The 26,367-nt window shown below is 41.2% G+C and overlaps 63 non-coding genes across 63 annotated transcripts; all 63 read right to left on the bottom strand.

Annotated features, from left to right (window-relative positions):
* Positions 1 to 104: 104 nt before the first annotated feature.
* TRNAV-UAC (transfer RNA valine (anticodon UAC)) lies at positions 105 to 177 on the bottom strand. Its single transcript has one exon. It is a non-coding gene; the product is annotated as a tRNA-Val (tRNA).
* A 225-nt stretch (positions 178 to 402) lies between these two features.
* TRNAV-CAC (transfer RNA valine (anticodon CAC)) lies at positions 403 to 475 on the bottom strand. Its single transcript has one exon. It is a non-coding gene; the product is annotated as a tRNA-Val (tRNA).
* Positions 476 to 561: 86 nt separating this feature from the next.
* On the bottom strand, positions 562 to 634 carry TRNAV-AAC (transfer RNA valine (anticodon AAC)). Its single transcript has one exon. It is a non-coding gene; the product is annotated as a tRNA-Val (tRNA).
* A 416-nt stretch (positions 635 to 1,050) lies between these two features.
* Positions 1,051 to 1,123, bottom strand: TRNAV-UAC (transfer RNA valine (anticodon UAC)). Its single transcript has one exon. It is a non-coding gene; the product is annotated as a tRNA-Val (tRNA).
* A 225-nt stretch (positions 1,124 to 1,348) lies between these two features.
* On the bottom strand, positions 1,349 to 1,421 carry TRNAV-CAC (transfer RNA valine (anticodon CAC)). Its single transcript has one exon. It is a non-coding gene; the product is annotated as a tRNA-Val (tRNA).
* An 86-nt stretch (positions 1,422 to 1,507) lies between these two features.
* On the bottom strand, positions 1,508 to 1,580 carry TRNAV-AAC (transfer RNA valine (anticodon AAC)). Its single transcript has one exon. It is a non-coding gene; the product is annotated as a tRNA-Val (tRNA).
* Positions 1,581 to 1,997: 417 nt separating this feature from the next.
* TRNAV-UAC (transfer RNA valine (anticodon UAC)) lies at positions 1,998 to 2,070 on the bottom strand. The gene has a single exon. It is a non-coding gene; the product is annotated as a tRNA-Val (tRNA).
* A 225-nt stretch (positions 2,071 to 2,295) lies between these two features.
* TRNAV-CAC (transfer RNA valine (anticodon CAC)) lies at positions 2,296 to 2,368 on the bottom strand. Its single transcript has one exon. It is a non-coding gene; the product is annotated as a tRNA-Val (tRNA).
* An 86-nt stretch (positions 2,369 to 2,454) lies between these two features.
* TRNAV-AAC (transfer RNA valine (anticodon AAC)) lies at positions 2,455 to 2,527 on the bottom strand. Its single transcript has one exon. It is a non-coding gene; the product is annotated as a tRNA-Val (tRNA).
* A 714-nt stretch (positions 2,528 to 3,241) lies between these two features.
* TRNAV-CAC (transfer RNA valine (anticodon CAC)) lies at positions 3,242 to 3,314 on the bottom strand. Its single transcript has one exon. It is a non-coding gene; the product is annotated as a tRNA-Val (tRNA).
* Positions 3,315 to 3,400: 86 nt separating this feature from the next.
* TRNAV-AAC (transfer RNA valine (anticodon AAC)) lies at positions 3,401 to 3,473 on the bottom strand. The gene has a single exon. It is a non-coding gene; the product is annotated as a tRNA-Val (tRNA).
* A 416-nt stretch (positions 3,474 to 3,889) lies between these two features.
* On the bottom strand, positions 3,890 to 3,962 carry TRNAV-UAC (transfer RNA valine (anticodon UAC)). Its single transcript has one exon. It is a non-coding gene; the product is annotated as a tRNA-Val (tRNA).
* Positions 3,963 to 4,187: 225 nt separating this feature from the next.
* On the bottom strand, positions 4,188 to 4,260 carry TRNAV-CAC (transfer RNA valine (anticodon CAC)). The gene has a single exon. It is a non-coding gene; the product is annotated as a tRNA-Val (tRNA).
* Positions 4,261 to 4,346: 86 nt separating this feature from the next.
* TRNAV-AAC (transfer RNA valine (anticodon AAC)) lies at positions 4,347 to 4,419 on the bottom strand. Its single transcript has one exon. It is a non-coding gene; the product is annotated as a tRNA-Val (tRNA).
* A 416-nt stretch (positions 4,420 to 4,835) lies between these two features.
* On the bottom strand, positions 4,836 to 4,908 carry TRNAV-UAC (transfer RNA valine (anticodon UAC)). Its single transcript has one exon. It is a non-coding gene; the product is annotated as a tRNA-Val (tRNA).
* A 225-nt stretch (positions 4,909 to 5,133) lies between these two features.
* On the bottom strand, positions 5,134 to 5,206 carry TRNAV-CAC (transfer RNA valine (anticodon CAC)). The gene has a single exon. It is a non-coding gene; the product is annotated as a tRNA-Val (tRNA).
* Positions 5,207 to 5,292: 86 nt separating this feature from the next.
* On the bottom strand, positions 5,293 to 5,365 carry TRNAV-AAC (transfer RNA valine (anticodon AAC)). The gene has a single exon. It is a non-coding gene; the product is annotated as a tRNA-Val (tRNA).
* Positions 5,366 to 5,781: 416 nt separating this feature from the next.
* Positions 5,782 to 5,854, bottom strand: TRNAV-UAC (transfer RNA valine (anticodon UAC)). Its single transcript has one exon. It is a non-coding gene; the product is annotated as a tRNA-Val (tRNA).
* Positions 5,855 to 6,079: 225 nt separating this feature from the next.
* TRNAV-CAC (transfer RNA valine (anticodon CAC)) lies at positions 6,080 to 6,152 on the bottom strand. Its single transcript has one exon. It is a non-coding gene; the product is annotated as a tRNA-Val (tRNA).
* An 86-nt stretch (positions 6,153 to 6,238) lies between these two features.
* TRNAV-AAC (transfer RNA valine (anticodon AAC)) lies at positions 6,239 to 6,311 on the bottom strand. Its single transcript has one exon. It is a non-coding gene; the product is annotated as a tRNA-Val (tRNA).
* Positions 6,312 to 6,727: 416 nt separating this feature from the next.
* Positions 6,728 to 6,800, bottom strand: TRNAV-UAC (transfer RNA valine (anticodon UAC)). Its single transcript has one exon. It is a non-coding gene; the product is annotated as a tRNA-Val (tRNA).
* A 225-nt stretch (positions 6,801 to 7,025) lies between these two features.
* TRNAV-CAC (transfer RNA valine (anticodon CAC)) lies at positions 7,026 to 7,098 on the bottom strand. The gene has a single exon. It is a non-coding gene; the product is annotated as a tRNA-Val (tRNA).
* An 873-nt stretch (positions 7,099 to 7,971) lies between these two features.
* On the bottom strand, positions 7,972 to 8,044 carry TRNAV-CAC (transfer RNA valine (anticodon CAC)). Its single transcript has one exon. It is a non-coding gene; the product is annotated as a tRNA-Val (tRNA).
* Positions 8,045 to 8,130: 86 nt separating this feature from the next.
* On the bottom strand, positions 8,131 to 8,203 carry TRNAV-AAC (transfer RNA valine (anticodon AAC)). Its single transcript has one exon. It is a non-coding gene; the product is annotated as a tRNA-Val (tRNA).
* Positions 8,204 to 8,619: 416 nt separating this feature from the next.
* TRNAV-UAC (transfer RNA valine (anticodon UAC)) lies at positions 8,620 to 8,692 on the bottom strand. The gene has a single exon. It is a non-coding gene; the product is annotated as a tRNA-Val (tRNA).
* A 225-nt stretch (positions 8,693 to 8,917) lies between these two features.
* On the bottom strand, positions 8,918 to 8,990 carry TRNAV-CAC (transfer RNA valine (anticodon CAC)). Its single transcript has one exon. It is a non-coding gene; the product is annotated as a tRNA-Val (tRNA).
* An 86-nt stretch (positions 8,991 to 9,076) lies between these two features.
* Positions 9,077 to 9,149, bottom strand: TRNAV-AAC (transfer RNA valine (anticodon AAC)). The gene has a single exon. It is a non-coding gene; the product is annotated as a tRNA-Val (tRNA).
* A 416-nt stretch (positions 9,150 to 9,565) lies between these two features.
* On the bottom strand, positions 9,566 to 9,638 carry TRNAV-UAC (transfer RNA valine (anticodon UAC)). Its single transcript has one exon. It is a non-coding gene; the product is annotated as a tRNA-Val (tRNA).
* A 225-nt stretch (positions 9,639 to 9,863) lies between these two features.
* On the bottom strand, positions 9,864 to 9,936 carry TRNAV-CAC (transfer RNA valine (anticodon CAC)). Its single transcript has one exon. It is a non-coding gene; the product is annotated as a tRNA-Val (tRNA).
* Positions 9,937 to 10,022: 86 nt separating this feature from the next.
* Positions 10,023 to 10,095, bottom strand: TRNAV-AAC (transfer RNA valine (anticodon AAC)). The gene has a single exon. It is a non-coding gene; the product is annotated as a tRNA-Val (tRNA).
* Positions 10,096 to 10,511: 416 nt separating this feature from the next.
* TRNAV-UAC (transfer RNA valine (anticodon UAC)) lies at positions 10,512 to 10,584 on the bottom strand. The gene has a single exon. It is a non-coding gene; the product is annotated as a tRNA-Val (tRNA).
* A 384-nt stretch (positions 10,585 to 10,968) lies between these two features.
* On the bottom strand, positions 10,969 to 11,041 carry TRNAV-AAC (transfer RNA valine (anticodon AAC)). Its single transcript has one exon. It is a non-coding gene; the product is annotated as a tRNA-Val (tRNA).
* A 416-nt stretch (positions 11,042 to 11,457) lies between these two features.
* On the bottom strand, positions 11,458 to 11,530 carry TRNAV-UAC (transfer RNA valine (anticodon UAC)). Its single transcript has one exon. It is a non-coding gene; the product is annotated as a tRNA-Val (tRNA).
* Positions 11,531 to 11,755: 225 nt separating this feature from the next.
* Positions 11,756 to 11,828, bottom strand: TRNAV-CAC (transfer RNA valine (anticodon CAC)). The gene has a single exon. It is a non-coding gene; the product is annotated as a tRNA-Val (tRNA).
* Positions 11,829 to 11,914: 86 nt separating this feature from the next.
* TRNAV-AAC (transfer RNA valine (anticodon AAC)) lies at positions 11,915 to 11,987 on the bottom strand. Its single transcript has one exon. It is a non-coding gene; the product is annotated as a tRNA-Val (tRNA).
* Positions 11,988 to 12,403: 416 nt separating this feature from the next.
* TRNAV-UAC (transfer RNA valine (anticodon UAC)) lies at positions 12,404 to 12,476 on the bottom strand. The gene has a single exon. It is a non-coding gene; the product is annotated as a tRNA-Val (tRNA).
* Positions 12,477 to 12,701: 225 nt separating this feature from the next.
* TRNAV-CAC (transfer RNA valine (anticodon CAC)) lies at positions 12,702 to 12,774 on the bottom strand. The gene has a single exon. It is a non-coding gene; the product is annotated as a tRNA-Val (tRNA).
* A 575-nt stretch (positions 12,775 to 13,349) lies between these two features.
* TRNAV-UAC (transfer RNA valine (anticodon UAC)) lies at positions 13,350 to 13,422 on the bottom strand. The gene has a single exon. It is a non-coding gene; the product is annotated as a tRNA-Val (tRNA).
* Positions 13,423 to 13,647: 225 nt separating this feature from the next.
* On the bottom strand, positions 13,648 to 13,720 carry TRNAV-CAC (transfer RNA valine (anticodon CAC)). Its single transcript has one exon. It is a non-coding gene; the product is annotated as a tRNA-Val (tRNA).
* Positions 13,721 to 13,806: 86 nt separating this feature from the next.
* Positions 13,807 to 13,879, bottom strand: TRNAV-AAC (transfer RNA valine (anticodon AAC)). Its single transcript has one exon. It is a non-coding gene; the product is annotated as a tRNA-Val (tRNA).
* Positions 13,880 to 14,593: 714 nt separating this feature from the next.
* TRNAV-CAC (transfer RNA valine (anticodon CAC)) lies at positions 14,594 to 14,666 on the bottom strand. The gene has a single exon. It is a non-coding gene; the product is annotated as a tRNA-Val (tRNA).
* An 86-nt stretch (positions 14,667 to 14,752) lies between these two features.
* Positions 14,753 to 14,825, bottom strand: TRNAV-AAC (transfer RNA valine (anticodon AAC)). The gene has a single exon. It is a non-coding gene; the product is annotated as a tRNA-Val (tRNA).
* Positions 14,826 to 15,241: 416 nt separating this feature from the next.
* On the bottom strand, positions 15,242 to 15,314 carry TRNAV-UAC (transfer RNA valine (anticodon UAC)). The gene has a single exon. It is a non-coding gene; the product is annotated as a tRNA-Val (tRNA).
* Positions 15,315 to 15,539: 225 nt separating this feature from the next.
* Positions 15,540 to 15,612, bottom strand: TRNAV-CAC (transfer RNA valine (anticodon CAC)). Its single transcript has one exon. It is a non-coding gene; the product is annotated as a tRNA-Val (tRNA).
* Positions 15,613 to 15,698: 86 nt separating this feature from the next.
* On the bottom strand, positions 15,699 to 15,771 carry TRNAV-AAC (transfer RNA valine (anticodon AAC)). The gene has a single exon. It is a non-coding gene; the product is annotated as a tRNA-Val (tRNA).
* A 416-nt stretch (positions 15,772 to 16,187) lies between these two features.
* Positions 16,188 to 16,260, bottom strand: TRNAV-UAC (transfer RNA valine (anticodon UAC)). The gene has a single exon. It is a non-coding gene; the product is annotated as a tRNA-Val (tRNA).
* Positions 16,261 to 16,485: 225 nt separating this feature from the next.
* TRNAV-AAC (transfer RNA valine (anticodon AAC)) lies at positions 16,486 to 16,558 on the bottom strand. The gene has a single exon. It is a non-coding gene; the product is annotated as a tRNA-Val (tRNA).
* Positions 16,559 to 16,974: 416 nt separating this feature from the next.
* On the bottom strand, positions 16,975 to 17,047 carry TRNAV-UAC (transfer RNA valine (anticodon UAC)). Its single transcript has one exon. It is a non-coding gene; the product is annotated as a tRNA-Val (tRNA).
* A 714-nt stretch (positions 17,048 to 17,761) lies between these two features.
* Positions 17,762 to 17,834, bottom strand: TRNAV-UAC (transfer RNA valine (anticodon UAC)). The gene has a single exon. It is a non-coding gene; the product is annotated as a tRNA-Val (tRNA).
* A 225-nt stretch (positions 17,835 to 18,059) lies between these two features.
* Positions 18,060 to 18,132, bottom strand: TRNAV-AAC (transfer RNA valine (anticodon AAC)). Its single transcript has one exon. It is a non-coding gene; the product is annotated as a tRNA-Val (tRNA).
* A 416-nt stretch (positions 18,133 to 18,548) lies between these two features.
* TRNAV-UAC (transfer RNA valine (anticodon UAC)) lies at positions 18,549 to 18,621 on the bottom strand. The gene has a single exon. It is a non-coding gene; the product is annotated as a tRNA-Val (tRNA).
* A 225-nt stretch (positions 18,622 to 18,846) lies between these two features.
* On the bottom strand, positions 18,847 to 18,919 carry TRNAV-AAC (transfer RNA valine (anticodon AAC)). The gene has a single exon. It is a non-coding gene; the product is annotated as a tRNA-Val (tRNA).
* A 714-nt stretch (positions 18,920 to 19,633) lies between these two features.
* Positions 19,634 to 19,706, bottom strand: TRNAV-AAC (transfer RNA valine (anticodon AAC)). Its single transcript has one exon. It is a non-coding gene; the product is annotated as a tRNA-Val (tRNA).
* Positions 19,707 to 20,420: 714 nt separating this feature from the next.
* On the bottom strand, positions 20,421 to 20,493 carry TRNAV-AAC (transfer RNA valine (anticodon AAC)). Its single transcript has one exon. It is a non-coding gene; the product is annotated as a tRNA-Val (tRNA).
* Positions 20,494 to 20,909: 416 nt separating this feature from the next.
* On the bottom strand, positions 20,910 to 20,982 carry TRNAV-UAC (transfer RNA valine (anticodon UAC)). The gene has a single exon. It is a non-coding gene; the product is annotated as a tRNA-Val (tRNA).
* A 225-nt stretch (positions 20,983 to 21,207) lies between these two features.
* On the bottom strand, positions 21,208 to 21,280 carry TRNAV-AAC (transfer RNA valine (anticodon AAC)). Its single transcript has one exon. It is a non-coding gene; the product is annotated as a tRNA-Val (tRNA).
* Positions 21,281 to 22,483: 1,203 nt separating this feature from the next.
* Positions 22,484 to 22,556, bottom strand: TRNAV-UAC (transfer RNA valine (anticodon UAC)). The gene has a single exon. It is a non-coding gene; the product is annotated as a tRNA-Val (tRNA).
* A 225-nt stretch (positions 22,557 to 22,781) lies between these two features.
* TRNAV-CAC (transfer RNA valine (anticodon CAC)) lies at positions 22,782 to 22,854 on the bottom strand. Its single transcript has one exon. It is a non-coding gene; the product is annotated as a tRNA-Val (tRNA).
* Positions 22,855 to 23,429: 575 nt separating this feature from the next.
* TRNAV-UAC (transfer RNA valine (anticodon UAC)) lies at positions 23,430 to 23,502 on the bottom strand. Its single transcript has one exon. It is a non-coding gene; the product is annotated as a tRNA-Val (tRNA).
* A 384-nt stretch (positions 23,503 to 23,886) lies between these two features.
* Positions 23,887 to 23,959, bottom strand: TRNAV-AAC (transfer RNA valine (anticodon AAC)). The gene has a single exon. It is a non-coding gene; the product is annotated as a tRNA-Val (tRNA).
* Positions 23,960 to 24,832: 873 nt separating this feature from the next.
* On the bottom strand, positions 24,833 to 24,905 carry TRNAV-AAC (transfer RNA valine (anticodon AAC)). The gene has a single exon. It is a non-coding gene; the product is annotated as a tRNA-Val (tRNA).
* Positions 24,906 to 25,321: 416 nt separating this feature from the next.
* On the bottom strand, positions 25,322 to 25,394 carry TRNAV-UAC (transfer RNA valine (anticodon UAC)). Its single transcript has one exon. It is a non-coding gene; the product is annotated as a tRNA-Val (tRNA).
* A 225-nt stretch (positions 25,395 to 25,619) lies between these two features.
* Positions 25,620 to 25,692, bottom strand: TRNAV-CAC (transfer RNA valine (anticodon CAC)). The gene has a single exon. It is a non-coding gene; the product is annotated as a tRNA-Val (tRNA).
* Between the last annotated feature and the right edge of the window lie 675 nt (positions 25,693 to 26,367).

Raw genomic sequence — 26,367 nt, 5'->3', positions numbered from 1 at the left:
CACTCTTGACAAAAGCAGACGCATGTAGAAATCATCAAAGGGGTAAAAATGATGCTGATTACATCAACAATATACACTTGTGATCAAAATAAAGAGAAACCGCATGCTTCTGCCCGGGATCGAACCGGAGACCTTTCGCGTGTAAAGCGAACGTGATAACCACTACACTACAGAAACTAGATAACAGATGTTACTGGGCTCACGACAAGCAATCGAGATCAAGAACTGAAAGTCAATAGCTTTGTCAGCAAAGCATTATGGCATGTTTCTGCCCAGTTTTGAACTGGGGACCTTTCGCGTGTTAGGCGAATGTGATAACCACTACACTACAGAAACGGAACGAAAAAGGTTACTGTGGTCATGGCAAGGAATAAAGATCAAGGATTGAAAGTCAAAATGCATTGTTTCTGCCCAGTTTCGAACTGGGGACCTTTCGCGTGTGAGGCGAACGTGATAACCACTACACTACAGAAACTAGATGAAAGACGTTACTGGGCTCACGACAAGCAATCGAGATCAAGAACTGAAAGTCAATAGCTTTGTCAGCAAAGCATAATGGCGTGTTTCTGCCCAGTTTTGAACTGGGGACCTTTCGCGTGTTAGGCGAACGTGATAACCACTACACTACAGAAACTCCGTGCTAAGCTCAAACTGTTCAAACACACCGAAATGAAATTGAAAAAAAATGATCCAGCCAAACTCAACAGGTCTTCCTCTATGTCTGAACACAGGACAAAGTGCACTTTTCAACCAAGGAACCTTTCATTTGTCAGACTACTGAAAAAAAGAAAAAACATGGAAACAAAACCATTTTGCAAAAAAAAATCTCATGCCTTTGTCCAAAAGCCAAAAAGAAAGAGAAAAAGCAAGTAGATGCCTGCTTTCGCACCTTGATCCTATCAGGTGTTACTTGAACTAGAAAAACGTATACAATGTCAAAAACACACACTCTTGACAAAAGCAGACGCATGTAGAAATCATCAAAGGGGTAAAAATGATGCTGATTACATCAACAATATACACTTGTGATCAAAATAAAGAGAAACCGCATGCTTCTGCCCGGGATCGAACCGGAGACCTTTCGCGTGTAAAGCGAACGTGATAACCACTACACTACAGAAACTAGATAACAGACGTTACTGGGCTCACGACAAGCAATCGAGATCAAGAACTGAAAGTCAATAGCTTTGTCAGCAAAGCATTATGGCATGTTTCTGCCCAGTTTTGAACTGGGGACCTTTCGCGTGTTAGGCGAATGTGATAACCACTACACTACAGAAACGGAACGAAAAAGGTTACTGTGGTCATGGCAAGGAATAAAGATCAAGGATTGAAAGTCAAAATGCATTGTTTCTGCCCAGTTTCGAACTGGGGACCTTTCGCGTGTGAGGCGAACGTGATAACCACTACACTACAGAAACTAGATGAAAGACGTTACTGGGCTCACGACAAGCAATCGAGATCAAGAACTGAAAGTCAATAGCTTTGTCAGCAAAGCATAATGGCGTGTTTCTGCCCAGTTTTGAACTGGGGACCTTTCGCGTGTTAGGCGAACGTGATAACCACTACACTACAGAAACTCCGTGCTAAGCTCAAACTGTTCAAACACACCGAAATGAAATTGAAAAAAAATGATCCAGCCAAACTCAACAGGTCTTCCTCTATGTCTGAACACAGGACAAAGTGCACTTTTCAACCAAGGAACCTTTCATTTGTCAGACTACTGAAAAAAAGAAAAAACATGGAAACAAAACCATTTTGCAAAAAAAAAATCTCATGCCTTTGTCCAAAAGCCAAAAAGAAAGAGAAAAAGCAAGTAGATGCCTGCTTTCGCACCTTGATCCTATCAGGTGTTACTTGAACTAGAAAAACGTATACAATGTCAAAAACACACACTCTTGACAAAAGCAGACGCATGTAGAAATCATCAAAGGGGTAAAAATGATGCTGATTACATCAACAATATACACTTGTGATCAAAATAAAGAGAAACCGCATGCTTCTGCCCGGGATCGAACCGGAGACCTTTCGCGTGTAAAGCGAACGTGATAACCACTACACTACAGAAACTAGATAACAGACGTTACTGGGCTCACGACAAGCAATCGAGATCAAGAACTGAAAGTCAATAGCTTTGTCAGCAAAGCATTATGGCATGTTTCTGCCCAGTTTTGAACTGGGGACCTTTCGCGTGTTAGGCGAATGTGATAACCACTACACTACAGAAACGGAACGAAAAAGGTTACTGTGGTCATGGCAAGGAATAAAGATCAAGGATTGAAAGTCAAAATGCATTGTTTCTGCCCAGTTTCGAACTGGGGACCTTTCGCGTGTGAGGCGAACGTGATAACCACTACACTACAGAAACTAGATGAAAGACGTTACTGGGCTCACGACAAGCAATCGAGATCAAGAACTGAAAGTCAATAGCTTTGTCAGCAAAGCATAATGGCGTGTTTCTGCCCAGTTTTGAACTGGGGACCTTTCGCGTGTTAGGCGAACGTGATAACCACTACACTACAGAAACTCCGTGCTAAGCTCAAACTGTTCAAACACACCGAAATGAAATTGAAAAAAAATGATCCAGCCAAACTCAACAGGTCTTCCTCTATGTCTGAACACAGGACAAAGTGCACTTTTCAACCAAGGAACCTTTCATTTGTCAGACTACTGAAAAAAAGAAAAAACATGGAAACAAAACCATTTTGCAAAAATAAATCTCATGCCTTTGTCCAAAAGCCAAAAAGAAAGAGAAAAAGCAAGTAGATGCCTGCTTTCGCACCTTGATCCTATCAGGTGTTACTTGAACTAGAAAAACGTATACAATGTCAAAAACACACACTCTTGACAAAAGCAGACGCATGTAGAAATCATCAAAGGGGTAAAAATGATGCTGATTACATCAACAATATACACTTGTGATCAAAATAAAGAGAAACCGCATGCTTCTGCCCGGGATCGAACCGGAGACCTTTCGCGTGTAAAGCAAACGTGATAACCACTACACTACAGAAACTAGATAACAGACGTTACTGGGCTCACGACAAGCAATCGAGATCAAGAACTGAAAGTCAATAGCTTTGTCAGCAAAGCATTATGGCATGTTTCTGCCCAGTTTTGAACTGGGGACCTTTCGCGTGTTAGGCGAATGTGATAACCACTACACTACAGAAACGGAACGAAAAAGGTTACTGTGGTCATGGCAAGGAATAAAGATCAAGGATTGAAAGTCAAAATGCATTGTTTCTGCCCAGTTTCGAACTGGGGACCTTTCGCGTGTGAGGCGAACGTGATAACCACTACACTACAGAAACTAGATGAAAGACGTTACTGGGCTCACGACAAGCAATCGAGATCAAGAACTGAAAGTCAATAGCTTTGTCAGCAAAGCATAATGGCGTGTTTCTGCCCAGTTTTGAACTGGGGACCTTTCGCGTGTTAGGCGAACGTGATAACCACTACACTACAGAAACTCCGTGCTAAGCTCAAACTGTTCAAACACACCGAAATGAAATTGAAAAAAAATGATCCAGCCAAACTCAACAGGTCTTCCTCTATGTCTGAACACAGGACAAAGTGCACTTTTCAACCAAGGAACCTTTCATTTGTCAGACTACTGAAAAAAAGAAAAAACATGGAAACAAAACCATTTTGCAAAAAAAAATCTCATGCCTTTGTCCAAAAGCCAAAAAGAAAGAGAAAAAGCAAGTAGATGCCTGCTTTCGCATCTTGATCCTATCAGGTGTTACTTGAACTAGAAAAACGTATACAATGTCAAAAACACACACTCTTGACAAAAGCAGACGCATGTAGAAATCATCAAAGGGGTAAAAATGATGCTGATTACATCAACAATATACACTTGTGATCAAAATAAAGAGAAACCGCATGCTTCTGCCCGGGATCGAACCGGAGACCTTTCGCGTGTAAAGCGAACGTGATAACCACTACACTACAGAAACTAGATAACAGACGTTACTGGGATCACGACAAGCAATCGAGATCAAGAACTGAAAGTCAATAGCTTTGTCAGCAAAGCATTATGGCATGTTTCTGCCCAGTTTTGAACTGGGGACCTTTCGCGTGTTAGGCGAATGTGATAACCACTACACTACAGAAACGGAACGAAAAAGGTTACTGTGGTCATGGCAAGGAATAAAGATCAAGGATTGAAAGTCAAAATGCATTGTTTCTGCCCAGTTTCGAACTGGGGACCTTTCGCGTGTGAGGCGAACGTGATAACCACTACACTACAGAAACTAGATGAAAGACGTTACTGGGCTCACGACAAGCAATCGAGATCAAGAACTGAAAGTCAATAGCTTTGTCAGCAAAGCATAATGGCGTGTTTCTGCCCAGTTTTGAACTGGGGACCTTTCGCGTGTTAGGCGAACGTGATAACCACTACACTACAGAAACTCCGTGCTAAGCTCAAACTGTTCAAACACACCGAAATGAAATTGAAAAAAAATGATCCAGCCAAACTCAACAGGTCTTCCTCTATGTCTGAACACAGGACAAAGTGCCCTTTTCAACCAAGGAACCTTTCATTTGTCAGACTACTGAAAAAAAGAAAAAACATGGAAACAAAACCATTTTGCAAAAAAAAATCTCATGCCTTTGTCCAAAAGCCAAAAAGAAAGAGAAAAAGCAAGTAGATGCCTGCTTTCGCACCTTGATCCTATCAGGTGTTACTTGAACTAGAAAAACGTATACAATGTCAAAAACACACACTCTTGACAAAAGCAGACGCATGTAGAAATCATCAAAGGGGTAAAAATGATGCTGATTACATCAACAATATACACTTGTGATCAAAATAAAGAGAAACCGCATGCTTCTGCCCGGGATCGAACCGGAGACCTTTCGCGTGTAAAGCGAACGTGATAACCACTACACTACAGAAACTAGATAACAGACGTTACTGGGCTCACGACAAGCAATCGAGATCAAGAACTGAAAGTCAATAGCTTTGTCAGCAAAGCATTATGGCATGTTTCTGCCCAGTTTTGAACTGGGGACCTTTCGCGTGTTAGGCGAATGTGATAACCACTACACTACAGAAACGGAACGAAAAAGGTTACTGTGGTCATGGCAAGGAATAAAGATCAAGGATTGAAAGTCAAAATGCATTGTTTCTGCCCAGTTTCGAACTGGGGACCTTTCGCGTGTGAGGCGAACGTGATAACCACTACACTACAGAAACTAGATGAAAGACGTTACTGGGCTCACGACAAGCAATCGAGATCAAGAACTGAAAGTCAATAGCTTTGTCAGCAAAGCATAATGGCGTGTTTCTGCCCAGTTTTGAACTGGGGACCTTTCGCGTGTTAGGCGAACGTGATAACCACTACACTACAGAAACTCCGTGCTAAGCTCAAACTGTTCAAACACACCGAAATGAAATTGAAAAAATATGATCCAGCCAAACTCAACAGGTCTTCCTCTATGTCTGAACACAGGACAAAGTGCACTTTTCAACCAAGGAACCTTTCATTTGTCAGACTACTGAAAAAAAGAAAAAACATGGAAACAAAACCATTTTGCAAAAAAAAATCTCATGCCTTTGTCCAAAAGCCAAAAAGAAAGAGAAAAAGCAAGTAGATGCCTGCTTTCGCACCTTGATCCTATCAGGTGTTACTTGAACTAGAAAAACGTATACAATGTCAAAAACACACACTCTTGACAAAAGCAGACGCATGTAGAAATCATCAAAGGGGTAAAAATGATGCTGATTACATCAACAATATACACTTGTGATCAAAATAAAGAGAAACCGCATGCTTCTGCCCGGGATCGAACCGGAGACCTTTCGCGTGTAAAGCGAACGTGATAACCACTACACTACAGAAACTAGATAACAGACGTTACTGGGCTCACGACAAGCAATCGAGATCAAGAACTGAAAGTCAATAGCTTTGTCAGCAAAGCATTATGGCATGTTTCTGCCCAGTTTTGAACTGGGGACCTTTCGCGTGTTAGGCGAATGTGATAACCACTACACTACAGAAATGGAACGAAAAAGGTTACTGTGGTCATGGCAAGGAATAAAGATCAAGGATTGAAAGTCAAAATGCATTGTTTCTGCCCAGTTTCGAACTGGGGACCTTTCGCGTGTGAGGCGAACGTGATAACCACTACACTACAGAAACTAGATGACAGACGTTACTGGGCTCACGACAAGCAATCGAGATCAAGAACTGAAAGTCAATAGCTTTGTCAGCAAAGCATAATGGCGTGTTTCTGCCCAGTTTTGAACTGGGGACCTTTCGCGTGTTAGGCGAACGTGATAACCACTACACTACAGAAACTCCGTGCTAAGCTCAAACTGTTCAAACACACCGAAATGAAATTGAAAAAAAATGATCCAGCCAAACTCAACAGGTCTTCCTCTATGTCTGAACACAGGACAAAGTGCACTTTTCAACCAAGGAACCTTTCATTTGTCAGACTACTGAAAAAAAGAAAAAACATGGAAACAAAACCATTTTGCAAAAAAAAATCTCATGCCTTTGTCCAAAAGCCAAAAAGAAAGAGAAAAAGCAAGTAGATGCCTGCTTTCGCACCTTGATCCTATCAGGTGTTACTTGAACTAGAAAAACGTATACAATGTCAAAAACACACACTCTTGACAAAAGCAGACGCATGTAGAAATCATCAAAGGGGTAAAAATGATGCTGATTACATCAACAATATACACTTGTGATCAAAATAAAGAGAAACCGCATGCTTCTGCCCGGGATCGAACCGGAGACCTTTCGCGTGTAAAGCGAACGTGATAACCACTACACTACAGAAACTAGATAACAGACGTTACTGGGCTCACGACAAGCAATCGAGATCAAGAACTGAAAGTCAATAGCTTTGTCAGCAAAGCATTATGGCATGTTTCTGCCCAGTTTTGAACTGGGGACCTTTCGCGTGTTAGGCGAATGTGATAACCACTACACTACAGAAACGGAACGAAAAAGGTTACTGTGGTCATGGCAAGGAATAAAGATCAAGGATTGAAAGTCAAAATGCATTGTTTCTGCCCAGTTTCGAACTGGGGACCTTTCGCGTGTGAGGCGAACGTGATAACCACTACACTACAGAAACTAGATGAAAGACGTTACTGGGCTCACGACAAGCAATCGAGATCAAGAACTGAAAGTCAATAGCTTTGTCAGCAAAGCATAATGGCGTGTTTCTGCCCAGTTTTGAACTGGTGACCTTTCGCGTGTTAGGCGAACGTGATAACCACTACACTACAGAAACTCCGTGCTAAGCTCAAACTGTTCAAACACACCGAAATGAAATTGAAAAAAAATGATCCAGCCAAACTCAACAGGTCTTCCTCTATGTCTGAACACAGGACAAAGTACACTTTTCAACCAAGGAACCTTTCATTTGTCAGACTACTGAAAAAAAGAAAAAACATGGAAACAAAACCATTTTGCAAAAAAAAATCTCATGCCTTTGTCCAAAAGCCAAAAAGAAAGAGAAAAAGCAAGTAGATGCCTGCTTTCGCACCTTGATCCTATCAGGTGTTACTTGAACTAGAAAAACGTATACAATGTCAAAAACACACACTCTTGACAAAAGCAGACGCATGTAGAAATCATCAAAGGGGTAAAAATGATGCTGATTACATCAACAATATACACTTGTGATCAAAATAAAGAGAAACCGCATGCTTCTGCCCGGGATCGAACCGGAGACCTTTCGCGTGTAACGCGAACGTGATAACCACTACACTACAGAAACTAGATAACAGACGTTACTGGGCTCACGACAAGCAATCGAGATCAAGAACTGAAAGTCAATAGCTTTGTCAGCAAAGCATTATGGCATGTTTCTGCCCAGTTTTGAACTGGGGACCTTTCGCGTGTTAGGCGAATGTGATAACCACTACACTACAGAAACGGAACGAAAAAGGTTACTGTGGTCATGGCAAGGAATAAAGATCAAGGATTGAAAGTCAAAATGCATTGTTTCTGCCCAGTTTCGAACTGGGGACCTTTCGCGTGTGAGGCGAACGTGATAACCACTACACTACAGAAACTAGATGAAAGACGTTACTGGGCTCACGACAAGCAATCGAGATCAAGAACTGAAAGTCAATAGCTTTGTCAGCAAAGCATAATGGTGTGTTTCTGCCCAGTTTTGAACTGGGGACCTTTCGCGTGTTAGGCGAACGTGATAACCACTACACTACAGAAACTCCGTGCTAAGCTCAAACTGTTCAAACCCACCGAAATGAAATTGAAAAAAAATGATCCAGCCAAACTCAACAGGTCTTCCTCTATGTCTGAACACAGGACAAAGTGCACTTTTCAACCAAGGAACCTTTCATTTGTCAGACTACTGAAAAAAAGAAAAAACATGGAAACAAAACCATTTTGCAAAAAAAAATCTCATGCCTTTGTCCAAAAGCCAAAAAGAAAGAGAAAAAGCAAGTAGATGCCTGCTTTCGCACCTTGATCCTATCAGGTGTTACTTGAACTAGAAAAACGTATACAATGTCAAAAACACACACTCTTGACAAAAGCAGACGCATGTAGAAATCATCAAAGGGGTAAAAATGATGCTGATTACATCAACAATATACACTTGTGATCAAAATAAAGAGAAACCGCATGCTTCTGCCCGGGATCGAACCGGAGACCTTTCGCGTGTAAAGCGAACGTGATAACCACTACACTACAGAAACTAGATAACAGACGTTACTGGGCTCACGACAAGCAATCGAGATCAAGAACTGAAAGTCAATAGCTTTGTCAGCAAAGCATTATGGCATGTTTCTGCCCAGTTTTGAACTGGGGACCTTTCGCGTGTTAGGCGAATGTGATAACCACTACACTACAGAAACGGAACGAAAAAGGTTACTGTGGTCATGGCAAGGAATAAAGATCAAGGATTGAAAGTCAAAATGCATTGTTTCTGCCCAGTTTCGAACTGGGGACCTTTCGCGTGTGAGGCGAACGTGATAACCACTACACTACAGAAACTAGATGAAAGACGTTACTGGGCTCACGACAAGCAATCGAGATCAAGAACTGAAAGTCAATAGCTTTGTCAGCAAAGCATAATGGCGTGTTTCTGCCCAGTTTTGAACTGGGGACCTTTCGCGTGTTAGGCGAACGTGATAACCACTACACTACAGAAACTCCGTGCTAAGCTCAAACTGTTCAAACACACCGAAATGAAATTGAAAAAAAATGATCCAGCCAAACTCAACAGGTCTTCCTCTATGTCTGAACACAGGACAAAGTGCACTTTTCAACCAAGGAACCTTTCATTTGTCAGACTACTGAAAAAAAGAAAAAACATGGAAACAAAACCATTTTGCAAAAAAAAATCTCATGCCTTTGTCCAAAAGCCAAAAAGAAAGAGAAAAAGCAAGTAGATGCCTGCTTTCGCACCTTGATCCTATCAGGTGTTACTTGAACTAGAAAAACGTATACAATGTCAAAAACACACACTCTTGACAAAAGCAGACGCATGTAGAAATCATCAAAGGGGTAAAAATGATGCTGATTACATCAACAATATACACTTGTGATCAAAATAAAGAGAAACCGCATGCTTCTGCCCGGGATCGAACCGGAGACCTTTCGCGTGTAAAGCGAACGTGATAACCACTACACTACAGAAACTAGATAACAGACGTTACTGGGCTCACGACAAGCAATCGAGATCAAGAACTGAAAGTCAATAGCTTTGTCAGCAAAGCATTATGGCATGTTTCTGCCCAGTTTTGAACTGGGGACCTTTCGCGTGTTAGGCGAATGTGATAACCACTACACTACAGAAACGGAACGAAAAAGGTTACTGTGGTCATGGCAAGGAATAAAGATCAAGGATTGAAAGTCAAAATGCATTGTTTCTGCCCAGTTTCGAACTGGGGACCTTTCGCGTGTGAGGCGAACGTGATAACCACTACACTACAGAAACTAGATGAAAGACGTTACTGGGCTCACGACAAGCAATCGAGATCAAGAACTGAAAGTCAATAGCTTTGTCAGCAAAGCATAATGGCGTGTTTCTGCCCAGTTTTGAACTGGGGACCTTTCGCGTGTTAGGCGAACGTGATAACCACTACACTACAGAAACTCCGTGCTAAGCTCAAACTGTTCAAACACACCGAAATGAAATTGAAAAAAAATGATCCAGCCAAACTCAACAGGTCTTCCTCTATGTCTGAACACAGGACAAAGTGCACTTTTCAACCAAGGAACCTTTCATTTGTCAGACTACTGAAAAAAAGAAAAAACATGGAAACAAAACCATTTTGCAAAAAAAAATCTCATGCCTTTGTCCAAAAGCCAAAAAGAAAGAGAAAAAGCAAGTAGATGCCTGCTTTCGCACCTTGATCCTATCAGGTGTTACTTGAACTAGAAAAACGTATACAATGTCAAAAACACACACTCTTGACAAAAGCAGACGCATGTAGAAATCATCAAAGGGGTAAAAATGATGCTGATTACATCAACAATATACACTTGTGATCAAAATAAAGAGAAACCGCATGCTTCTGCCCGGGATCGAACCGGAGACCTTTCGCGTGTAAAGCGAACGTGATAACCACTACACTACAGAAACTAGATAACAGACGTTACTGGGCTCACGACAAGCAATCAAGATCAAGAACTGAAAGTCAATAGCTTTGTCAGCAAAGCATTATGGCATGTTTCTGCCCAGTTTTGAACTGGGGACCTTTCGCGTGTTAGGCGAATGTGATAACCACTACACTACAGAAACGGAACGAAAAAGGTTACTGTGGTCATGGCAAGGAATAAAGATCAAGGATTGAAAGTCAAAATGCATTGTTTCTGCCCAGTTTCGAACTGGGGACCTTTCGCGTGTGAGGCGAACATGATAACCACTACACTACAGAAACTAGATGAAAGACGTTACTGGGCTCACGACAAGCAATCGAGATCAAGAACTGAAAGTCAATAGCTTTGTCAGCAAAGAATAATGGCGTGTTTCTGCCCAGTTTTGAACTGGGGACCTTTCGCGTGTTAGGCGAACGTGATAACCACTACACTACAGAAACTCCGTGCTAAGCTCAAACTGTTCAAACACACCGAAATGAAATTGAAAAAAAATGATCCAGCCAAACTCAACAGGTCTTCCTCTATGTCTGAACACAGGACAAAGTGCACTTTTCAACCAAGGAACCTTTCATTTGTCAGACTACTGAAAAAAAGAAAAAACATGGAAACAAAACCATTTTGCAAAAAAAAATCTCATGCCTTTGTCCAAAAGCCAAAAAGAAAGAGAAAAAGCAAGTAGATGCCTGCTTTCGCACCTTGATCCTATCAGGTGTTACTTGAACTAGAAAAACGTATACAATGTCAAAAACACACACTCTTGACAAAAGCAGACGCATGTAGAAATCATCAAAGGGGTAAAAATGATGCTGATTACATCAACAATATACACTTGTGATCAAAATAAAGAGAAACCGCATGCTTCTGCCCGGGATCGAACCGGAGACCTTTCGCGTGTAAAGCGAACGTGATAACCACTACACTACAGAAACTAGATAACAGACGTTACTGGGCTCACGACAAGCAATCGAGATCAAGAACTGAAAGTCAATAGCTTTGTCAGCAAAGCATTATGGCATGTTTCTGCCCAGTTTTGAACTGGGGACCTTTCGCGTGTTAGGCGAATGTGATAACCACTACACTACAGAAACGGAACGAAAAAGGTTACTGTGGTCATGGCAAGGAATAAAGATCAAGGATTGAAAGTCAAAATGCATTGTTTCTGCCCAGTTTCGAACTGGGGACCTTTCGCGTGTGAGGCGAACGTGATAACCACTACACTACAGAAACTAGATGAAAGACGTTACTGGGCTCACGACAAGCAATCGAGATCAAGAACTGAAAGTCAATAGCTTTGTCAGCAAAGCATAATGGCGTGTTTCTGCCCAGTTTTGAACTGGGGACCTTTCGCGTGTTAGGCGAACGTGATAACCACTACACTACAGAAACTCCGTGCTAAGCTCAAACTGTTCAAACACACCGAAATGAAATTGAAAAAAAATGATCCAGCCAAACTCAACAGGTCTTCCTCTATGTCTGAACACAGGACAAAGTGCACTTTTCAACCAAGGAACCTTTCATTTGTCAGACTACTGAAAAAAAGAAAAAACATGGAAACAAAACCATTTTGCAAAAAAAAATCTCATGCCTTTGTCCAAAAGCCAAAAAGAAAGAGAAAAAGCAAGTAGATGCCTGCTTTCGCACCTTGATCCTATCAGGTGTTACTTGAACTAGAAAAACGTATACAATGTCAAAAACACACACTCTTGACAAAAGCAGACGCATGTAGAAATCATCAAAGGGGTAAAAATGATGCTGATTACATCAACAATATACACTTGTGATCAAAATAAAGAGAAACCGCATGCTTCTGCCCGGGATCGAACCGGAGACCTTTCGCGTGTAAAGCGAACGTGATAACCACTACACTACAGAAACTAGATAACAGACGTTACTGGGCTCACGACAAGCAATCGAGATCAAGAACTGAAAGTCAATAGCTTTGTCAGCAAAGCATTATGGCATGTTTCTGCCCAGTTTTGAACTGGGGACCTTTCGCGTGTTAGGCGAATGTGATAACCACTACACTACAGAAACGGAACGAAAAAGGTTACTGTGGTCATGGCAAGGAATAAAGATCAAGGATTGAAAGTCAAAATGCATTGTTTCTGCCCAGTTTCGAACTGGGGACCTTTCGCGTGTGAGGCGAACGTGATAACCACTACACTACAGAAACTAGATGAAAGACGTTACTGGGCTCACGACAAGCAATCGAGATCAAGAACTGAAAGTCAATAGCTTTGTCAGCAAAGCATAATGGCGTGTTTCTGCCCAGTTTTGAACTGAGGACCTTTCGCGTGTTAGGCGAACGTGATAACCACTACACTACAGAAACTCCGTGCTAAGCTCAAACTGTTCAAACACACCGAAATGAAATTGAAAAAAAATGATCCAGCCAAACTCAACAGGTATTCCTCTATGTCTGAACACAGGACAAAGTGCACTTTTCAACCAAGGAACCTTTCATTTGTCAGACTACTGAAAAAAAGAAAAAACATGGAAACAAAACCATTTTGCAAAAAAAAATCTCATGCCTTTGTCCAAAAGCCAAAAAGAAAGAGAAAAAGCAAGTAGATGCCTGCTTTCGCACCTTGATCCTATCAGGTGTTACTTGAACTAGAAAAACGTATACAATGTCAAAAACACACACTCTTGACAAAAGCAGACGCATGTAGAAATCATCAAAGGGGTAAAAATGATGCTGATTACATCAACAATATACACTTGTGATCAAAATAAAGAGAAACCGCATGCTTCTGCCCGGGATCGAACCGGAGACCTTTCGCGTGTAAAGCGAACGTGATAACCACTACACTACAGAAACTAGATAACAGACGTTACTGGGCTCACGACAAGCAATCGAGATCAAGAACTGAAAGTCAATAGCTTTGTCAGCAAAGCATTATGGCATGTTTCTGCCCAGTTTTGAACTGGGGACCTTTCGCGTGTTAGGCGAATGTGATAACCACTACACTACAGAAACGGAACGAAAAAGGTTACTGTGGTCATGGCAAGGAATAAAGATCAAGGATTGAAAGTCAAAATGCATTGTTTCTGCCCAGTTTCGAACTGGGGACCTTTCGCGTGTGAGGCGAACGTGATAACCACTACACTACAGAAACTAGATGAAAGACGTTACTGGGCTCACGACAAGCAATCGAGATCAAGAACTGAAAGTCAATAGCTTTGTCAGCAAAGCATAATGGCGTGTTTCTGCCCAGTTTTGAACTGGGGACCTTTCGCGTGTTAGGCGAACGTGATAACCACTACACTACAGAAACTCCGTGCTAAGCTCAAACTGTTCAAACACACCGAAATGAAATTGAAAAAAAATGATCCAGCCAAACTCAACAGGTCTTCCTCTATGTCTGAACACAGGACAAAGTGCACTTTTCAACCAAGGAACCTTTCATTTGTCAGACTACTGAAAAAAAGAAAAAACATGGAAACAAAACCATTTTGCAAAAAAAAATCTCATGCCTTTGTCCAAAAGCCAAAAAGAAAGAGAAAAAGCAAGTAGATGCCTGCTTTCGCACCTTGATCCTATCAGGTGTTACTTGAACTAGAAAAACGTATACAATGTCAAAAACACACACTCTTGACAAAAGCAGACGCATGTAGAAATCATCAAAGGGGTAAAAATGATGCTGATTACATCAACAATATACACTTGTGATCAAAATAAAGAGAAACCGCATGCTTCTGCCCAGGATCGAACCGGAGACCTTTCGCGTGTAAAGCGAACGTGATAACCACTACACTACAGAAACTAGATAACAGACGTTACTGGGCTCACGACAAGCAATCGAGATCAAGAACTGAAAGTCAATAGCTTTGTCAGCAAAGCATTATGGCATGTTTCTGCCCAGTTTTGAACTGGGGACCTTTCGCGTGTTAGGCGAATGTGATAACCACTACACTACAGAAACGGAACGAAAAAGGTTACTGTGGTCATGGCAAGGAATAAAGATCAAGGATTGAAAGTCAAAATGCATTGTTTCTGCCCAGTTTCGAACTGGGGACCTTTCGCGTGTGAGGCGAACGTGATAACCACTACACTACAGAAACTAGATGAAAGACGTTACTGGGCTCACGACAAGCAATCGAGATCAAGAACTGAAAGTCAATAGCTTTGTCAGCAAAGCATAATGGCGTGTTTCTGCCCAGTTTTGAACTGGGGACCTTTCGCGTGTTAGGCGAACGTGATAACCACTACACTACAGAAACTCCGTGCTAAGCTCAAACTGTTCAAACACACCGAAATGAAATTGAAAAAAAATGATCCAGCCAAACTCAACAGGTCTTCCTCTATGTCTGAACACAGGACAAAGTGCACTTTTCAACCAAGGAACCTTTCATTTGTCAGACTACTGAAAAAAAGAAAAAACATGGAAACAAAACCATTTTGCAAAAAAAAATCTCATGCCTTTGTCCAAAAGCCAAAAAGAAAGAGAAAAAGCAAGTAGATGCCTGCTTTCGCACCTTGATCCTATCAGGTGTTACTTGAACTAGAAAAACGTATACAATGTCAAAAACACACACTCTTGACAAAAGCAGACGCATGTAGAAATCATCAAAGGGGTAAAAATGATGCTGATTACATCAACAATATACACTTGTGATCAAAATAAAGAGAAACCGCATGCTTCTGCCCGGGATCGAACCGGAGACCTTTCGCGTGTAAAGCGAACGTGATAACCACTACACTACAGAAACTAGATAACAGACGTTACTGGGCTCACGACAAGCAATCGAGATCAAGAACTGAAAGTCAATAGCTTTGTCAGCAAAGCATTATGGCATGTTTCTGCCCAGTTTTGAACTGGGGACCTTTCGCATGTTAGGCGAATGTGATAACCACTACACTACAGAAACGGAACGAAAAAGGTTACTGTGGTCATGGCAAGGAATAAAGATCAAGGATTGAAAGTCAAAATGCATTGTTTCTGCCCAGTTTCGAACTGGGGACCTTTCGCGTGTGAGGCGAACGTGATAACCACTACACTACAGAAACTAGATGAAAGACGTTACTGGGCTCACGACAGGCAATCGAGATCAAGAACTGAAAGTCAATAGCTTTGTCAGCAAAGCATAATGGCGTGTTTCTGCCCAGTTTTGAACTGGGGACCTTTCGCGTGTTAGGCGAACGTGATAACCACTACACTACAGAAACTCCGTGCTAAGCTCAAACTGTTCAAACACACCGAAATGAAATTGAAAAAAAATGATCCAGCCAAACTCAACAGGTCTTCCTCTATGTCTGAACACAGGACAAAGTGCACTTTTCAACCAAGGAACCTTTCATTTGTCAGACTACTGAAAAAAAGAAAAAACATGGAAACAAAACCATTTTGCAAAAAAAAATCTCATGCCTTTGTCCAAAAGCCAAAAAGAAAGAGAAAAAGCAAGTAGATGCCTGCTTTCGCACCTTGATCCTATCAGGTGTTACTTGAACTAGAAAAACGTATACAATGTCAAAAACACACACTCTTGACAAAAGCAGACGCATGTAGAAATCATCAAAGGGGTAAAAATGATGCTGATTACATCAACAATATACACTTGTGATCAAAATAAAGAGAAACCGCATGCTTCTGCCCGGGATCGAACCGGAGACCTTTCGCGTGTAAAGCGAACGTGATAACCACTACACTACAGAAACTAGATAACAGACGTTACTGGGCTCACGACAAGCAATCGAGATCAAGAACTGAAAGTCAATAGCTTTGTCAGCAAAGCATTATGGCATGTTTCTGCCCAGTTTTGAACTGGGGACCTTTCGCGTGTTAGGCGAATGTGATAACCACTACACTACAGAAATGGAACGAAAAAGGTTACTGTGGTCATGGCAAGGAATAAAGATCAAGGATTGAAAGTCAAAATGCATTGTTTCTGCCCAGTTTCGAACTGGGGACCTTTCGCATGTTAGGCGAACGTGATAACCACTACACTACAGAAACTCCGTGCTAAGCTCAAACTGTTCAAACACACCGAAATGAAATTGAAAAAAAATGATCCAGCCAAACTCAACAGGTCTTCCTCTATGTCTGAACACAGGACAAAGTGCACTTTTCAACCAAGGAACCTTTCATTTGTCAGACTACTGAAAAAAAGAAAAAACATGGAAACAAAACCATTTTGCAAAAAAAAATCTCATGCCTTTGTCCAAAAGCCAAAAAGAAAGAGAAAAAGCAAGTAGATGCCTGCTTTCGCACCTTGATCCTATCAGGTGTTACTTGAACTAGAAAAACGTATACAATGTCAAAAACACACACTCTTGACAAAAGCAGACGCATGTAGAAATCATCAAAGGGGTAAAAATGATGCTGATTACATCAACAATATACACTTGTGATCAAAATAAAGAGAAACCGCATGCTTCTGCCCGGGATCGAACCGGAGACCTTTCGCGTGTAAAGCGAACGTGATAACCACTACACTACAGAAACTAGATAACAGACGTTACTGGGCTCACGACAAGCAATCGAGATCAAGAACTGAAAGTCAATAGCTTTGTCAGCAAAGCATTATGGCATGTTTCTGCCCAGTTTTGAACTGGGGACCTTTCGCGTGTTAGGCGAATGTGATAACCACTACACTACAGAAACGGAACGAAAAAGGTTACTGTGGTCATGGCAAGGAATAAAGATCAAGGATTGAAAGTCAAAATGCATTGTTTCTGCCCAGTTTCGAACTGGGGACCTTTCGCGTGTTAGACGAACGTGATAACCACTACACTACAGAAACTCCGTGCTAAGCTCAAACTGTTCAAACACACCGAAATGAAATTGAAAAAAAATGATCCAGCCAAACTCAACAGGTCTTCCTCTATGTCTGAACACAGGACAAAGTGCACTTTTCAACCAAGGAACCTTTCATTTGTCAGACTACTGAAAAAAAGAAAAAACATGGAAACAAAACCATTTTGCAAAAAAAAATCTCATGCCTTTGTCCAAAAGCCAAAAAGAAAGAGAAAAAGCAAGTAGATGCCTGCTTTCGCACCTTGATCCTATCAGGTGTTACTTGAACTAGAAAAACGTATACAATGTCAAAAACACACACTCTTGACAAAAGCAGACGCATGTAGAAATTATCAAAGGGGTAAAAATGATGCTGATTACATCAACAATATACACTTGTGATCAAAATAAAGAGAAACCGCATGCTTCTGCCCGGGATCGAACCGGAGACCTTTCGCGTGTAAAGCGAACGTGATAACCACTACACTACAGAAACTAGATAACAGACGTTACTGGGCTCACGACAAGCAATCGAGATCAAGAACTGAAAGTCAATAGCTTTGTCAGCAAAGCATTATGGCATGTTTCTGCCCAGTTTTGAAATGGGGACCTTTCGCGTGTTAGGCGAATGTGATAACCACTACACTACAGAAACGGAACGAAAAAGGTTACTGTGGTCATGGCAAGGAATAAAGATCAAGGATTGAAAGTCAAAATGCATTGTTTCTGCCCAGTTTCGAACTGGGGACCTTTCGCGTGTTAGGCGAACGTGATAACCACTACACTACAGAAACTCCGTGCTAAGCTCAAACTGTTCAAACACACCGAAATGAAATTGAAAAAAAATGATCCAGCCAAACTCAACAGGTCTTCCTCTATGTCTGAACACAGGACAAAGTGCACTTTTCAACCAAGGAACCTTTCATTTGTCAGACTACTGAAAAAAAGAAAAAACATGGAAACAAAACCATTTTGCAAAAAAAAATCTCATGCCTTTGTCCAAAAGCCAAAAAGAAAGAGAAAAAGCAAGTAGATGCCTGCTTTCGCACCTTGATCCTATCAGGTGTTACTTGAACTAGAAAAACGTATACAATGTCAAAAACACACACTCTTGACAAAAGCAGACGCATGTAGAAATCATCAAAGGGGTAAAAATGATGCTGATTACATCAACAATATACACTTGTGATCAAAATAAAGAGAAACCGCATGCTTCTGCCCGGGATCGAACCGGAGACCTTTCGCGTGTAAAGCGAACGTGATAACCACTACACTACAGAAACTAGATAACAGACGTTACTGGGCTCACGACAAGCAATCGAGATCAAGAACTGAAAGTCAATAGCTTTGTCAGCAAAGCATTATGGCATGTTTCTGCCCAGTTTTGAACTGGGGACCTTTCGCGTGTTAGGCGAATGTGATAACCACTACACTACAGAAACGGAACGAAAAAGGTTACTGTGGTCATGGCAAGGAATAAAGATCAAGGATTGAAAGTCAAAATGCATTGTTTCTGCCCAGTTTTGAACTGGGGACCTTTCGCGTGTTAGGCGAACGTGATAACCACTACACTACAGAAACTCCGTGCTAAGCTCAAACTGTTCAAACACACCAAAATGAAATTGAAAAAAAATGATCCAGCCAAACTCAACAGGTCTTCCTCTATGTCTGAACACAGGACAAAGTGCACTTTTCAACCAAGGAACCTTTCATTTGTCAGACTACTGAAAAAAAGAAAAAACATGGAAACAAAACCATTTTGCAAAAAAAAATCTCATGCCTTTGTCCAAAAGCCAAAAAGAAAGAGAAAAAGCAAGTAGATGCCTGCTTTCGCACCTTGATCCTATCAGGTGTTACTTGAACTAGAAAAACGTATACAATGTCAAAAACACACACTCTTGACAAAAGCAGACGCATGTAGAAATCATCAAAGGGGTAAAAATGATGCTGATTACATCAACAATATACACTTGTGATCAAAATAAAGAGAAACCGCATGCTTCTGCCCGGGATCGAACCGGAGACCTTTCGCGTGTAAAGCAAACGTGATAACCACTACACTACAGAAACTAGATAACAGACGTTACTGGGCTCACGACAAGCAATCGAGATCAAGAACTGAAAGTCAATAGCTTTGTCAGCAAAGCATTATGGCATGTTTCTGCCCAGTTTTGAAATGGGGACCTTTCGCGTGTTAGGCGAATGTGATAACCACTACACTACAGAAACGGAACGAAAAAGGTTACTGTGGTCATGGCAAGGAATAAAGATCAAGGATTGAAAGTCAAAATGCATTGTTTCTGCCCAGTTTCGAACTGGGGACCTTTCGCGTGTTAGGCGAACGTGATAACCACTACACTACAGAAACTCCGTGCTAAGCTCAAACTGTTCAAACACACCGAAATGAAATTGAAAAAAAATGATCCAGCCAAACTCAACAGGTCTTCCTCTATGTCTGAACACAGGACAAAGTGCACTTTTCAACCAAGGAACCTTTCATTTGTCAGACTACTGAAAAAAAGAAAAAACATGGAAACAAAACCATTTTGCAAAAAAAAATCTCATGCCTTTGTCCAAAAGCCAAAAAGAAAGAGAAAAAGCAAGTAGATGCCTGCTTTCGCACCTTGATCCTATCAGGTGTTACTTGAACTAGAAAAACGTATACAATGTCAAAAACACACACTCTTGACAAAAGCAGACGCATGTAGAAATCATCAAAGGGGTAAAAATGATGCTGATTACATCAACAATATACACTTGTGATCAAAATAAAGAGAAACCGCATGCTTCTGCCCGGGATCGAACCGGAGACCTTTCGCGTGTAAAGCAAACGTGATAACCACTACACTACAGAAACTAGATAACAGACGTTACTGGGCTCACGACAAGCAATCGAGATCAAGAACTGAAAGTCAATAGCTTTGTCAGCAAAGCATTATGGCATGTTTCTGCCCAGTTTTGAAATGGGGACCTTTCGCGTGTTAGGCGAATGTGATAACCACTACACTACAGAAACGGAACGAAAAAGGTTACTGTGGTCATGGCAAGGAATAAAGATCAAGGATTGAAAGTCAAAATGCATTGTTTCTGCCCAGTTTCGAACTGGGGACCTTTCGCGTGTTAGGCGAACGTGATAACCACTACACTACAGAAACTCCGTGCTAAGCTCAAACTGTTCAAACACACCGAAATGAAATTGAAAAAAAATGATCCAGCCAAACTCAACAGGTCTTCCTCTATGTCTGAACACAGGACAAAGTGCACTTTTCAACCAAGGAACCTTTCATTTGTCAGACTACTGAAAAAAAGAAAAAACATGGAAACAAAACCATTTTGCAAAAAAAAATCTCATGCCTTTGTCCAAAAGCCAAAAAGAAAGAGAAAAAGCAAGTAGATGCCTGCTTTCGCACCTTGATCCTATCAGGTGTTACTTGAACTAGAAAAACGTATACAATGTCAAAAACACACACTCTTGACAAAAGCAGACGCATGTAGAAATCATCAAAGGGGTAAAAATGATGCTGATTACATCAACAATATACACTTGTGATCAAAATAAAGAGAAACCGCATGCTTCTGCCCGGGATCGAACCGGAGACCTTTCGCGTGTAAAGCGAACGTGATAACCACTACACTACAGAAACTAGATAACAGACGTTACTGGGCTCACGACAAGCAATCGAGATCAAGAACTGAAAGTCAATAGCTTTGTCAGCAAAGCATTATGGCATGTTTCTGCCCAGTTTTGAACTGGGGACCTTTCGCGTGTTAGGCGAATGTGATAACCACTACACTACAGAAACGGAACGAAAAAGGTTACTGTGGTCATGGCAAGGAATAAAGATCAAGGATTGAAAGTCAAAATGCATTGTTTCTGCCCAGTTTTGAACTGGGGACCTTTCGCGTGTTAGGCGAACGTGATAACCACTACACTACAGAAACTCCGTGCTAAGCTCAAACTGTTCAAACACACCAAAATGAAATTGAAAAAAAATGATCCAGCCAAACTCAACAGGTCTTCCTCTATGTCTGAACACAGGACAAAGTGCACTTTTCAACCAAGGAACCTTTCATTTGTCAGACTACTGAAAAAAAGAAAAAACATGGAAACAAAACCATTTTGCAAAAAAAAATCTCATGCCTTTGTCCAAAAGCCAAAAAGAAAGAGAAAAAGCAAGTAGATGCCTGCTTTCGCACCTTGATCCTATCAGGTGTTACTTGAACTAGAAAAACGTATACAATGTCAAAAACACACACTCTTGACAAAAGCAGACGCATGTAGAAATCATCAAAGGGGTAAAAATGATGCTGATTACATCAACAATATACACTTGTGATCAAAATAAAGAGAAACCGCATGCTTCTGCCCGGGATCGAACCGGAGACCTTTCGCGTGTAAAGCAAACGTGATAACCACTACACTACAGAAACTAGATAACAGACGTTACTGGGCTCACGACAAGCAATCGAGATCAAGAACTGAAAGTCAATAGCTTTGTCAGCAAAGCATTATGGCATGTTTCTGCCCAGTTTTGAACTGGGGACCTTTCGCGTGTTAGGCGAATGTGATAACCACTACACTACAGAAACGGAACGAAAAAGGTTACTGTGGTCATGGCAAGGAATAAAGATCAAGGATTGAAAGTCAAAATGCATTGTTTCTGCCCAGTTTCGAACTGGGGACCTTTCGCGTGTTAGGCGAATGTGATAACCACTACACTACAGAAACTCCGTGCTAAGCTCAAACTGTTCAAACACACCGAAATGAAATTGAAAAAAAATGATCCAGCCAAACTCAACAGGTCTTCCTCTATGTCTGAACACAGGACAAAGTGCACTTTTCAACCAAGGAACCTTTCATTTGTCAGACTACTGAAAAAAAGAAAAAACATGGAAACAAAACCATTTTGCAAAAAAAAATCTCATGCCTTTGTCCAAAAGCCAAAAAGAAAGAGAAAAAGCAAGTAGATGCCTGCTTTCGCACCTTGATCCTATCAGGTGTTACTTGAACTAGAAAAACGTATACAATGTCAAAAACACACACTCTTGACAAAAGCAGACGCATGTAGAAATCATCAAAGGGGTAAAAATGATGCTGATTACATCAACAATATACACTTGTGATCAAAATAAAGAGAAACCGCATGCTTCTGCCCGGGATCGAACCGGAGACCTTTCGCGTGTAAAGCGAACGTGATAACCACTACACTACAGAAACTAGATAACAGACGTTACTGGGCTCACGACAAGCAATCGAGATCAAGAACTGAAAGTCAATAGCTTTGTCAGCAAAGCATTATGGCATGTTTCTGCCCAGTTTTGAACTGGGGACCTTTCGCGTGTTAGGCGAATGTGATAACCACTACACTACAGAAACGGAACGAAAAAAGTTACTGTGGTCATGGCAAGGAATAAAGATCAAGGATTGAAAGTCAAAATGCATTGTTTCTGCCCAGTTTCGAACTGGGGACCTTTCGCGTGTGAGGCGAACGTGATAACCACTACACTACAGAAACTAGATGAAAGACGTTACTGGGCTCACGACAAGCAATCGAGATCAAGAACTGAAAGTCAATAGCTTTGTCAGCAAAGCATAATGGCGTGTTTCTGCCAAGTTTTGAACTGGGGACCTTTCGCGTGTTAGGCGAACGTGATAACCACTACACTACAGAAACTCCGTGCTAAGCTCAAACTGTTCAAACACACCGAAATGAAATTGAAAAAAAATGATCCAGCCAAACTCAACAGGTCTTCCTCTATGTCTGAACACAGGACAAAGTGCACTTTTCAACCAAGGAACCTTTCATTTGTCAGACTACTGAAAAAAAGAAAAAACATGGAAACAAAACATTTTTGCAAAAAAAAATCTCATGCCTTTGTCCAAAAGCCAAAAAGAAAGAGAAAAAGCAAGTAGATGCCTGCTTTCGCACCTTGATCCTATCAGGTGTTACTTGAACTAGAAAAACGTATACAATGTCAAAAACACACACTCTTGACAAAAGCAGACGCATGTAGAAATCATCAAAGGGGTAAAAATGATGCTGATTACATCAACAATATACACTTGTGATCAAAATAAAGAGAAACCGCATGCTTCTGCCCGGGATCGAACCGGAGACCTTTCGCGTGTAAAGCGAACGTGATAACCACTACACTACAGAAACTAGATAACAGACGTTACTGGGCTCACGACAAGCAATCGAGATCAAGAACTGAAAGTCAATAGCTTTGTCAGCAAAGCATTATGGCATGTTTCTGCCCAGTTTTGAACTGGGGACCTTTCGCGTGTTAGGCGAATGTGATAACCACTACACTACAGAAACGGAACGAAAATGGTTACTGTGGTCATGGCAAGGAATAAAGATCAAGGATTGAAAGTCAAAATGCATTGTTTTTGCCCAGTTTCGAACTGGGGACCTTTCGCGTGTGAGGCGAACGTGATAACCACTACACTACAGAAACTAGATGAAAGACGTTACTGGGCTCACGACAAGCAATCGAGATCAAGAACTGAAAGTCAATAGCTTTGTCAGCAAAGCATAATGGCGTGTTTCTGCCCAGTTTTGAACTGGGGACCTTTCGCGTGTTAGGCGAACGTGATAACCACTACACTACAGAAACTCCGTGCTAAGCTCAAACTGTTCAAACACACCAAAATGAAATTGAAAAAAAATGATCCAGCCAAACTCAACAGGTCTTCCTCTATGTCTGAACACAGGACAAAGTGCACTTTTCAACCAAGGAACCTTTCATTTGTCAGACTACTGAAAAAAAGAAAAAACATGGAAACAAAACCATTTTGCAAAAAAAAATCTCATGCCTTTGTCCAAAAGCCAAAAAGAAAGAGAAAAAGCAAGTAGATGCGTGCTTTCGCACCTTGATCCTATCAGGTGTTACTTGAACTAGAAAAACGTATACAATGTCAAAAACACACACTCTTGACAAAAGCAGACGCATGTAGAAATCATCAAAGGGGTAAAAATGATGCTGATTACATCAACAATATACACTTGTGATCAAAATAAAGAGAAACCGCATGCTTCTGCCCGGGATCGAACCAGAGACCTTTCGCGTGTAAAGCGAACGTGATAACCACTACACTACAGAAACTAGATAACAGACGTTACTGGGCTCACGACAAGCAATCGAGATCAAGAACTGAAAGTCAATAGCTTTGTCAGCAAAGCATTATGGCATGTTTCTGCCCAGTTTTGAACTGGGGACCTTTCGCGTGTTAGGCGAATGTGATAACCACTACACTACAGAAACGGAACGAAAAAGGTTACTGTGGTCATGGCAAGGAATAAAGATCAAGGATTGAAAGTCAAAATGCATTGTTTCTGCCCAGTTTCGAACTGGGGATCTTTCGCGTGTGAGGCGAACGTGATAACCACTACACTACAGAAACTAGATGAAAGACGTTACTGGGCTCACGACAAGCAATCGAGATCAAGAACTGAAAGTCAATAGCTTTGTCAGCAAAGCATAATGGCGTGTTTCTGCCCAGTTTTGAACTGGGGACCTTTCGCGTGTTAGGCGAACGTGATAACCACTACACTACAGAAACTCCGTGCTAAGCTCAAACTGTTCAAACACACCGAAATGAAATTGAAAAAAAATGATCCAGCCAAACTCAACAGGTCTTCCTCTATGTCTGAACACAGGACAAAGTGCACTTTTCAACCAAGGAACCTTTCATTTGTCAGACTACTGAAAAAAAGAAAAAACATGGAAACAAAACCATTTTGCAAAAAAAAATCTCATGCCTTTGTCCAAAAGCCAAAAAGAAAGAGAAAAAGCAAGTAGATGCCTGCTTTCGCACCTTGATCCTATCAGGTGTTACTTGAACTAGAAAAACGTATACAATGTCAAAAACACACACTCTTGACAAAAGCAGACGCATGTAGAAATCATCAAAGGGGTAAAAATGATGCTGATTACATCAACAATATACACTTGTGATCAAAATAAAGAGAAACCGCATGCTTCTGCCCGGGATCGAACCGGAGACCTTTCGCGTGTAAAGCGAACGTGATAACCACTACACTACAGAAACTAGATAACAGACGTTACTGGGCTCACGACAAGCAATCGAGATCAAGAACTGAAAGTCAATAGCTTTGTCAGCAAAGCATTATGGCATGTTTCTGCCCAGTTTTGAACTGGGGACCTTTCGCGTGTTAGGCGAATGTGATAACCACTACACTACAGAAACGGAACGAAAAAGGTTACTGTGGTCATGGCAAGGAATAAAGATCAAGGATTGAAAGTCAAAATGCATTGTTTCTGCCCAGTTTCGAACTGGGGACCTTTCGCGTGTGAGGCGAACGTGATAACCACTACACTACAGAAACTAGATGAAAGACGTTACTGGGCTCACGACAAGCAATCGAGATCAAGAACTGAAAGTCAATAGCTTTGTCAGCAAAGCATAATGGCGTGTTTTTGCCCAGTTTTGAACTGGGGACCTTTCGCGTGTTAGGCGAACGTGATAACCACTACACTACAGAAACTCCGTGCTAAGCTCAAACTGTTCAAACACACCGAAATGAAATTGAAAAAAAATGATCCAGCCAAACTCAACAGGTCTTCCTCTATGTCTGAACACAGGACAAAGTGCACTTTTCAACCAAGGAACCTTTCATTTGTCGGACTACTGAAAAAAAGAAAAAACATGGAAACAAAACCATTTTGCAAAAAAAAATCTCATGCCTTTGTCCAAAAGCCAAAAAGAAAGAGAAAAAGCAAGTAGATGCCTGCTTTCGCACCTTGATCCTATCAGGTGTTACTTGAACTAGAAAAACGTATACAATGTCAAAAACACACACTCTTGACAAAAGCAGACGCATGTAGAAATCATCAAAGGGGTAAAAATGATGCTGATTACATCAACAATATACACTTGTGATCAAAATAAAGAGAAACCGCATGCTTCTGCCCGGGATCGAACCAGAGACCTTTCGCGTGTAAAGCGAACGTGATAACCACTACACTACAGAAACTAGATAACAGACGTTACTGGGCTCACG

The sequence above is a fragment of the Ranitomeya imitator genome, unplaced genomic scaffold (genome assembly GCF_032444005.1).
Source record: "Ranitomeya imitator isolate aRanImi1 unplaced genomic scaffold, aRanImi1.pri SCAFFOLD_24, whole genome shotgun sequence".
In the NCBI taxonomy this organism is placed as follows: domain Eukaryota; kingdom Metazoa; phylum Chordata; class Amphibia; order Anura; family Dendrobatidae; genus Ranitomeya; species Ranitomeya imitator.
This window is presented reverse-complemented; position numbering and strand designations above follow the sequence as displayed.